Source organism: Microtus oregoni, unplaced genomic scaffold (assembly GCF_018167655.1).
Source record: "Microtus oregoni isolate MIOR12 unplaced genomic scaffold, Mior012 000001F_ref0000356, whole genome shotgun sequence".
Taxonomy (NCBI): Eukaryota; Metazoa; Chordata; class Mammalia; order Rodentia; family Cricetidae; genus Microtus; species Microtus oregoni.
Genome location: NW_024543060.1, coordinates 58,596,636 through 58,607,500, shown reverse-complemented (window position 1 = coordinate 58,607,500; position 10,865 = coordinate 58,596,636). Strand labels below are relative to the sequence as shown.

The window sequence follows — 10,865 nt, the reverse complement described above, 5'->3', positions numbered from 1 at the left end:
CAGATTTGGGCCTGGGCCCCTCACAGAAGGTCAGGCTGGGGGTGGTGTCCCCTACTGTCATCTTTGAGGTTTGTTCCAACTATCTCCTCTGTGTCAGAAATTTTCTTCTCTGAACACCTCTTCTCTCTTTTGACTGGTGACGGGTCTTCTCTCAGAACAGCTCAGGCAGATTGTTCTGGCTCAAACCAAACTGTTTAGATTTGTGAATTTGTCCTTCCACACAGCCTTTGATCTTCTTCGAGGTGTTCACCGGGCTCGCGTGAGCACTGTGAGGCTCAGAGCTCACGTGATCACATTTCATAGTTCTGAAGTATAAGTCTAGAAGAAAGGGCTGGGTCCTTTCCCCTCTGCTGAACAAAAAGTTAGTCCCAAGATGAATCTAACTTTGTGGCTTGTTTTGGCAACAGTCTAGCTCAGGTGTTACGTGTTTGTATAGGCAGAATCTAGGAGCCAACGCAAATTTCACCTGACTCCCTCTTTTCAGTCCCTCAGGGTGTAGCACTGGATGAGGGTGAATCTTGGCCAGCTCCATCCTGAGTGATCATCAAGCCCCCACAAATATCATGGAAAGCGAAGGCAATAAGCTTTTGATTTGTTCTGCACTGAGATGCGATGGATATTTATTGTCTCATCATAACTGTGGTAGTTTGAAGGAAAATGGCCCCCAAATGGGTTTGGCACTATTAAGAGGTGTGGTGTTGTTGGAGGAAGTGTGTCACTGTTGGGGTGGGCTTTGAGGTCTTTTTCTCAAGATTGTCACTCAGTGTGACAATCGATCAACTTCCAGTTGCCTTCTTATCAAGATGTAAGACTCTCTGCTACATTGCCACATCTGCCTGCCAGCCCCCATACTCTCCGCCATGATGACAATGGACTAAACCTACGAAACTATAAGCGAGCCATCCCAATTAAATGTTTTCTTTATAAGAGTTGCCATGCTTGGGGCTGAAGAGATGGCTCAGCAGTTAAAAATACTGGCTTCTCTTCCAGAGGACCCAGGTTCAATTCCCAGCACCCACATGTCAGTTTACAACCGTCTCTAACTTCAGTAACAGGGGATATTTTTTTGTTTTTTTTAAATATTTATTTATTATGTATACAATATTCTGTCTGTGTGTACACCTGCAGGCCAGAAGAGGGCACCAGACCCCATTACAGATGGTTGTGAGCCACCATGTGGTTGCTGGGAATTGAACTCAGGACCTTTGGAAGAGCAGACAATGCTCTTAACCTCTGAGCCATCTCTCCAGCCCATAACAGGGGATCTGATACCTTCATACCAATGCACATAAAGTAAAATTCAAAGTATTAAAAAAGTAAGAGTTACCATGGTTATGGTGTCTCTTCATAGCAATAGTAACCCTAACCAAGCCAAGACGAGTACCCATCCTATGACCCTTGACTCTAAGTGAAGAGTCTCCTTTCTGACTAGCAAGTTTAATTGTAGAACACAAAACATAATTACTCTTCTTTGACTTGGAGTCCAGTGTTTCTAGCATTAGTAAGTGAAACTTACCTGAAAAGGGATTTACACAGCGTCACTGTTGCTCCTTTCAATGTGCTCAGTAATTTCTAAGACAGCGACAGCTGTGAGCCTTGGTTGACATGAGCTAACCAACAACTGATACTTTAACAAAAATGGATCTTGTTGGACCTCGTAGGTTGGGTTGAGAAAGACACAAACTATTTCTGTGCCAATCCTGATAAAATCACAATCTATGAATCTAATCCCCAGAGAACACTGGGAAGAATTCAACTGAAGGACAATATTGAAACATAGAGCTGCTGTGGTCACGCCTATAATCCAGCACGAAGAAAGCTGAGGCGGGAAGGTTTTCTTCAGAATAGTCTCAAGTAGACAAATCAGAGAACAGGAATAATGTATGAAACCTACACATGCGTACACACGCACACATACACTTACCTGCATAATCATAATCACTCACGCACACATGTGTGCACACACACTCACACACACAGTCTTCCAAATTGGGCTAGGCCCTATCCAAAGAGACAGAGCCATGAAGGAACAGTAGGCACCATGAGAAGCCAGCTGGGCCCAGAGAGCTTTCTTGTGTCCCTAAGGCACACCACACAGGCACATACTTGCTTTGCTTGCCTAAGCTCCACATTGGCGCTGGTTTACCCCTTCTGGCACTCCCTTGAGGCAGACGCATCCATCCTCCTGAAGACTGCCTACCTTGGCTCATGGCTACTCAGCTACAGCAAGTCAGCAACACGGGAAGAAGCAGGAAGAGCATACCCCAGCTAAGGAGACTGGTGGAGTCTGATGTCTCCCTGGTATGTCATGGGAAATGTTCCCCTGCCAGGACAAACTGTAACTTCTACCTCTGACTCTGATTGAATCAGGATCCCCTAGGCTGCTGTCTTAGTCAGTGATCTACTTTTACACTTTGATAGCAAGCCTTCCCATCTCAAATAATTCAATCAAGAAAAGTCTTTCCATGGAGGTGGTCAGCTTCATGGAGAGCACACCAATTAGTTGTTCAGTGCCAAATGGTCAGCCCTGAAAGCATACATCCAAATAATATTATATGGACTGGGCGTGACACACACACATACACACACACACATACACACACACACACACACACACATATATATATATGTCATACAAATCGATGGAAGACAATTTGAAGGAGACTGAGGGGAGAGGTAAATGTGAGAGTTTGGATCAAGGTGTCCCCAGATGCTTAAGTTTTAGTTGATTCCAGATGTAGTCAGATTGACAACCAAGATTAGTCACCATATATGATGCATACACACAATAGAAGATTTTTTTCCATGCAAAGAAAAATTATGGCTAAACATGGAGACAGTCTGCCAAGTGAAACCTGGTAAGAGTAATATTATCTCACTTAAAGAGAAGTGAAGAATTGCAGGCTCATGGAAATGGGGAAGACAAGGACGGCTGCCCAGGTTTGGGGCAGGAGCGAAAGGAGGAGATGGTGGTCGACTTGTAAACATGATGACGGTCTGCTAGGAAGGTATTGTACTGTGGGGTAATTGTGGTAAATAATGCCGTGCGGGAAGGGCCCTTCAGGTCATAGAACCCAGCACGTCAACAGCACCACCTGCCAAATTTAAATAAAGACGTAATCCATCAAAGTCTATAGTTCTGGGGCCGTCTCTAAATGTCCTAACTTTGCTTTTTGGCTTCTGGAGTTCTGCTTCTGGCTAACTGTTTTTGTTAACTGAAGTATGTCAACCCAGGATATGATTTTTTTAATGTTTTAATTGGTTATTTGGAAATTTCACATAATGCACCCTGGTCACATTCACTTTCCAGTCCAGTCTCCCCCGCATCCTTGTAACCTCTTCCAAAACAAAAAGGAAAAAGAAAAGAAAAGAAAAATATACCCACATACTCACTGGAGCATGATCAAACTCCCAGTGGCCAGCCCCTTAAAGATAATTGAGTCTATCTGTGAAATTCTACCCTTCAGCCTCCTTATCACAATTTTTAGGAGTTTTCAATGGCTTCCTGTCTAGACTGTTTTCTTTCCCTGGCAGGGGGGTGAGTGGGGGTGGAGGTGGGAGTTGAGAAGGAGTGGTTGTCACAGAAGCCTTCTGTGTGTCTCAACTGTGAGTCTGCCGCCGTCCATAGCATTGCAAACGAAGTTTCCTTGCCTTTTATGATGGGGCAACACAGACCACAGACTTCTGCATGGTTCAGGCCATTCACTGAATTGAGTTCTGAACGTGCAAAATAAAGAAATATGAAGATACGAGGGAGGGACAGGACACACCTGGAAGATAGGCACGGAGGTTCTTGTAATCCCAGCTTTCACCTTTACCCGTCTTTTACTGTCTTGTACTGTTCGTGTGAAATATTTTCTGGCCCAGTTACTCCTCTTACATCTAAATGTATTTATTTTAAAAAGCAGCTGGAGAGTTGACTCAGTTGTTAAAAACACTTGCTGCTCTTTCTGAAGATTCTGGTTCAATTCCCAGAACCTACCCAGTGGCTCACAACTTCCAGAAGATCTGGTGGCCTCTTTAAAAAAAAAAAAAGATTTATTTATTTATGTTATGTATTTGAGTGCTCTGTCTGCATCTATGACTTAATGCCAGAAGAGGGCATCAGATCCCACTGTAGATGGCTGTGAGCCATCATGTGGTTGCTGGGAATTGAACTCAAGACCCCTGGAAGAGCAGACAGTGCTGTTAACTGCTGAGCCACCTCTCCAGTGCCCTCTTATGGCATGCATGTGGTATGCAGACATACATGCAGGCAAAACACCCATACACAAAAACTAAAATGTTTAAAGCCAGTGTAGTGACAAACACCCTTCGTCCCAGGACTCAGGAGTCAGAGGCAAGCAAGTTTGAGGCCAGTCTGGTCTGCAAAGCGAGTTCCAGGATACCCAACGTAGTTACACACAGAAAGCCTATCTCGATAGATAAATAAATAAATAAATAAAATGATAAAGCAGGTAGCAGGTCCAGCCTTTCATTGTGATTTCCAGTATTCAAAAACAAACAAAAGCCGGGCGGTGGTGGCACACACCTTTAATCCCAGCACTCGGGAGGCAGAGGCGGGCGGATCTCTGTGAGTTCGAGGTCGGCCTGGTCTACAAGAGCTAGTTCCAGGACAGGAACCAAAAAAGCTACAGAGAAACCCTGTCTCAAAAAATCCAGAAAAAAAAAAAACCCACCAAGGTTCAACCATAAAGACTGCAGCTAAGAACTGTCTAAAGGTCCAGTCTCTGACAACCATAGAGACTGCAGCTAAGAACTGTCTAGAGGTCCAGTCTCTGGCAACCATAGAGACTGCAGCTAAGAACTGTCTAGAGGTCCAGTCTCTGACAACCATAGAGACTGCAGCTAAGAACTGTCTAGAGGTCCAGTCTCTGACAACCATAGAGACTGCAGCTAAGAACTGTCTAGAGGTCCAGTCTCTGACAACCATAGAGACTGCAGCTAAGAACTGTCTAGAGGTCCAGTCTCTGACAACCATAGAGACTGCAGCTAAGAACTGTCTAGAGGTCCAGTCTCTGACAACCATAGAGACTGCAGCTAAGAACTGTCTAGAGGTCCAGTCTCTGACAACCATAGAGACTGCAGCTAAGAACTGTCTAGAGGTCCAGTCTCTGACAACCATAGAGACTGCAGCTAAGAACTGTCTAGAGGTCCAGTCTCTGACAACCATAGAGACTGCAGCTAAGAACTGTCTAGAGGTCCAGTCTCTGACAACCATAGAGACTGCAGCTAAGAACTGTCTAGAGGTCCAGTCTCTGACAACCATAGAGACTGCAGCTAAGAACTGTCTAGAGGTCCAGTCTCTGACAACCATAGAGACTGCAGCTCAGAACTGTCTAGAGGTCCAGTCTCTGACAACCATAGAGACTGCAGCTCAGAACTGTCTAGAGGTCCAGTCTCTGACAACCATAGAGACTGCAGCTCAGAACTGTCTAGAGGTCCAGTCTCTGACAACCATAGAGACTGCAGCTCAGAACTGTCTAGAGGTCCAGTCTCTGACAACCATAGAGACTGCAGCTCAGAACTGTCTAGAGGTCCAGTCTCTGACAACCATAGAGACTGCAGCTCAGAACTGTCTAGAGGTCCAGTCTCTGACAACCATAGAGACTGCAGCTAAGAACTGTCTAAAGGTCCAGTCTCTGACAACCATAGAGACTGCAGCTAAGAACTGTCTAGAGGTCCAGTCTCTGACAACCATAGAGACTGCAGCTAAGAACTGTCTAGAGGTCCAGTCTCTGACAACCATAGAGACTGCAGCTAAGAACTGTCTAGAGGTCCAGTCTCTGACAACCATAGAGACTGCAGCTAAGAACTGTCTAGAGGTCCAGTCTCTGACAACCATAGAGACTGCAGCTAAGAACTGTCTAGAGGTCCAGTCTCTGACAACCATAGAGACTGCAGCTAAGAACTGTCTAGAGGTCCAGTCTCTGACAACCATAGAGACTGCAGCTAAGAACTGTCTAGAGGTCCAGTCTCTGACAACCATAGAGACTGCAGCTAAGAACTGTCTAGAGGTCCAGTCTCTGACAACCATAGAGACTGCAGCTAAGAACTGTCTAGAGGTCCAGTCTCTGACAACCATAGAGACTGCAGCTAAGAACTGTCTAGAGGTCCAGTCTCTGACAACCATAGAGACTGCAGCTAAGAACTGTCTAGAGGTCCAGTCTCTGACAACCATAGAGACTGCAGCTCAGAACTGTCTAGAGGTCCAGTCTCTGACAACCATAGAGACTGCAGCTAAGAACTGTCTAGAGGTCCAGTCTCTGACAACCATAGAGACTGCAGCTCAGAACTGTCTAGAGGTCCAGTCTCTGACAACCATAGAGACTGCAGCTAAGAACTGTCTAGAGGTCCAGTCTCTGACAACCATAGAGACTGCAGCTCAGAACTGTCTAGAGGTCCAGTCTCTGACAACCATAGAGACTGCAGCTCAGAACTGTCTAGAGGTCCAGTCTCTGACAACCATAGAGACTGCAGCTCAGAACTGTCTAGAGGTCCAGTCTCTGACAACCATAGAGACTGCAGCTCAGAACTGTCTAGAGGTCCAGTCTCTGACAACCATAGAGACTGCAGCTCAGAACTGTCTAGAGGTCCAGTCTCTGACAACCATAGAGACTGCAGCTCAGAACTGTCTAGAGGTCCAGTCTCTGACAACCATAGAGACTGCAGCTAAGAACTGTCTAAAGGTCCAGTCTCTGACAACCATAGAGACTTCAGCTAAGAACTGTCTAAAGGTCCAGTCTCTGACAACCATAGAGACTGCAGCTCAGAACTGTCTAGAGGTCCAGTCTCTGACAACCATAGAGACTGCAGCTAAGAACTGTCTAGAGGTCCAGTCTCTGACAACCATAGAGACTGCAGCTAAGAACTGTCTAGAGGTCCAGTCTCTGACAACCATAGAGACTGCAGCTAAGAACTGTCTAAAGGTCCAGTCTCTGACAACCATAGATAGAGTGAGACCCCTCTTTCTTCCACGGTTCCGCTCTTTTGAGACAGATTCACTGTGTAGCTTCCATAGCTAGTTGTTGAAGGGAGACATAAATGCTCCTGGCCGCACCAATCTTTTCCCTAGAGAATCTTGAGCACCAAAGACACTCCACCTGGAGCTTGTTTTCTTCTTGGCAGAACTGGCCTTTGGGCAAAGAAATGACCATACCTCAACCACTGACAAAGATACATAGTATCCGTAAATGGATAAAACAGGACTGTCAAATCCTGCCAAGACAGGGTAAGATAGTTTTGAAAAGTTTCTTGCCTTTGAAAATGGTCTGTCAGTCGTTTTAGGCCTTAGTCAAAGTTGGTTGCTTCAACATTGCAAATGAGACTTTGGGTGATGGCCCAGGTAGCCAGTTGTCTCTGTCATTTGTTGCACATTTTGGAAGTTGCTTGATTGCGCTTCCTGCTTACTCAAATAATATTGTTTCCCTTCTCAGATCTTCGATGGGGTTGAAGAGTAGATAGTTATAGTTACCTTCCTCGTGATTTAGCCAAGCTTAATTTCGATGCAAGAGTTTGCTTAGTAAAACTTTTGTTATGTGTTCCTTGCTTAATATTGTTTATATTGTTTGTAATTTTATATTTGGTATATAGTTGTATTGGGTTTGGATCGATCTTGTTTAGACAAAAGGGGGAGATGATGGGGAAGCTCTGTTAACCAATCACGTCTAGTTAAGTGTGGCCACCTGGAACCCAGGAAGAAAAACTGAGAGGGACCAGGTGCGCGCTCTCTGCACGATTCCTGCCAGACACAGAGAAAGTCAGACTCTCCATTCTTGTAACGTGAGTTTCCCCTTATAACAATTAAAAATATAATTATTTATCTTTAAGCTGGCCTGGTTATTTCCCAAGTAGAGCTAGCTTCAACAGCTGGTCTTGTTGTCAACCTAACAACATCTGGGATGAACTAGAACCAAGATTCTGAGTACTGTAAAAAGTTTTCCTTGATTTAATCACTTGAGGTGTGAAGACCCACCTTAAACCTGGGCCACCCTTCTGGTGGCAACCTCTCCAAAGGACATGGGAGAAGGAAGCTTTTGCTCTTTGCTTGCTTGCCCTCATGGTGGTAAGGTCATTCCTTCACTGGTTACAGTCTACTTCTTGGAGTCCAGTATATACTGAAGACCAGCCGAGCCATCCAGCCTCATTAGCCAAACGACAGTTAGATTAGAGGGCTTTCCATTGTGAGACGGCCATTGTTGGGATATTCAGAGCCAGTAAGCCTCTCTAATAAACCCCTCACATATGCATGTGTTCATTCATTTTATCAGTTCCGTTTCTTTAGAGAACCCTGACTAATACAGCAGCTGAGGCTGGGCTCGAACCAGACAGTCCCTCTCACTCACCCCTCCCAAGTCCTGGGACTCCACATGGGGACCAAGCACAACCTTCTTATTTACAATGGGGAATGAATTCTCCCTTGAGGACCACTGCAGATCCATTTTCAAAGGGCAGTAAGCAAATATATTTTATACCTGTACTTTATTTTACAATGAAAATGAGACGTCAGGGAATGTGATAAAAAGAAGGAATTAGACCATGGAACCACCTGTGTTACGCTGCCACTAAACACTTGTGAAAACCTGTGAAAATGTGACATAATGTGCAATCCAGTATGGACCAGGAGCCTCGGTAGGTACTGATGCTACCGCTGGTCAGGGCTCTGGGCCAAGTGTTCCAGGTTCTTGGCCTCTTCTTCCAGAATGAAATAAAGGCATGCAGAGACTGCAAAAGAGCAGAGATACTTAAAAGCCAAGTGATGGTACTGCCCAGAAAGGACATGCTGTCTAGAGCCACTGCAAGTTCTAGGGGTGAGGGTACTCAGATGCCTCACTTACTCTTTGATGGCCTTCAGGAGGAGGGGTCCTTGCTCACTTTAGCGACTGCAGACGTTCCCCACTGAGCACAGATCTCTGCAGCAAATGAAGAGTATCTTCACAGCCTGTGTCTCTCGGGAGAAGGTGAGAAAAGCACGCAGCCCCTAAGTACCTCCTACCAGAGTGAAAGCAGAAGAGAACTGAGGGTGTCCTCTGCCTCCTAAAATATGGGCAAGAAGGGATCCGAATTTGCTCAGACATCTTTGTCGCATTTTACTCTGTGTGCGCACTATTCCGCCTGTCACTCTGACCGCTGAATTGCTGCCGTCATATCTGGCCTGGCCTAACGGGCTGTTTTCCTTTGAGAGCTAAAACCATCTTCTTAAAATAAGTGATGGGCTCGAATATTTTCTTCCGCATGGGCTCATGGAATATTCATATTCCGAGTCCATTGTACAGCAGACACGCGGGAAGCCATAGTAGAATTCTAAGAGCAGAAAACGGTTGTCCTAATGAGAGCTCACAGGCGTAGGTGTTCAGAAGTCACAGACAGGAGATGAAAGAAGGCAGAGCTGTTTTAATTGTGAATTGTGCGAAATGGAAAAACATGGTTCCGAGCGCAGGCCTGAAGCTATGACAAAGCAGCTTCTCTTGAATGAAATGAGTTTTAAAATTCTCATTATTTCAGCTTTAGACACGTCTCTGAATATCAGATTCAAGGTTTTGGCAACAGAGCAGAGCTGAATCATCCAGTTGAACATTTTAGACTAACTATTCACTTTCTTTTTCTCTTTCACCTTGCCGCTGAATACAGTCCCTTTCTTTCCTTTCTGCCCCTTTCTTCCGTCTCTCATCGGGTCCCCGGCACCATCAGTGCAAACTCCCCTTTATCGTCCAGTCCAGTGCTCTTGCCTGCCACGGAAGGGGCATCAGAATGAGGTTGGCAAGACTTTTCAACAGTTTGTCTTTCCACTCTGCCACGCGCCCCCAAAAAGAAAATGGGTGTTTACATCATTTCAACCAGCTACTGTTGCTATGGTCCGAGTGTCTGTTAAAATAGTCACTGACATTTCTGGGCTGGGCTCCTTGATAAGCACCCTGGATTAATCCAGCCTAAGAGTCAGTTTGCTCTAAATCTGGGCAGGGGTCAGCGCAGCTTTCATTGGCTGCTCCAAAGAGGGTACTGAATACTGCATTTTGTTTACAACAGCCAACGGCTGCTAGGCTCATAGTTCGTTAGGCTGGACTACAAGGTACTACCATCTCTATGTTCAGAAATAATCAAGCATTTTGAGTGTCATGTGGTTTAGCCTCATAACTACCCAGTAAATATTGATTAGAATCGAGTTGAAGACGCTGGACATAGTGACTAACACCTGTCGTTCTAGCCTTAGGAGGCTCAGGCAGGAGGATTGCTACAAATCCAAGGCCACTCTGGGCGACACAGTGAGCACCTGACCAGCCAGGGCTACCTAGCAACACCCTGTCTCACACGCCAACAACAAAACAATGGAAACAACAAAAACCAACTCCTGAGCCCAAGGCAGTAAATAGATTTTGTTCTATAGAATATTTGAAATGGCAGAAAAACTTATTAAATAAACACATTGCATTAAGTCAATTCTCAGCTATCACCGAAAGTTCCAAGATGAAGATAAATAGAATAGAGACGCATGCGCTGAAGTCTTCTACCTCGGTAGTGACGCGCATGCTGACGGCTTCTACCTCAGTAGTGATGCTGGGCCGATGTCTTCTACCTCGGTAGTGACGCGCATGCTGTCGTCTTCTACCTCAGTAGTGACGCAGGCGCTGCCGTCTTCTACCTCGGTAGTGACTGTCCTGTACTGTACTGTACGCGCAGGCCTTAAACGCCTGTGTGAGCAAAGTCACTAGGACACTGACGATAGGCTGTGTTTACCCAGCAACTAGTATGTACCAGAATTAGCGCAAAGTGCTTTAGACAGGCTGTATTTACCCCACCACAAACCTAAGGTGTATTGTTTCAGTCTTACAGATGAAAAGGCTAAAATGAAACTCTTATTGAGGAAA

General features: G+C 45.4%; 1 pseudogene; it reads right to left on the bottom strand.

Annotated features, from left to right (window-relative positions):
• LOC121463534 overlaps positions 1 to 1,930 on the bottom strand; it is a 2,691-nt pseudogene extending 761 nt beyond the window's left edge.
• Positions 1,931 to 10,865: the final 8,935 nt, after the last annotated feature.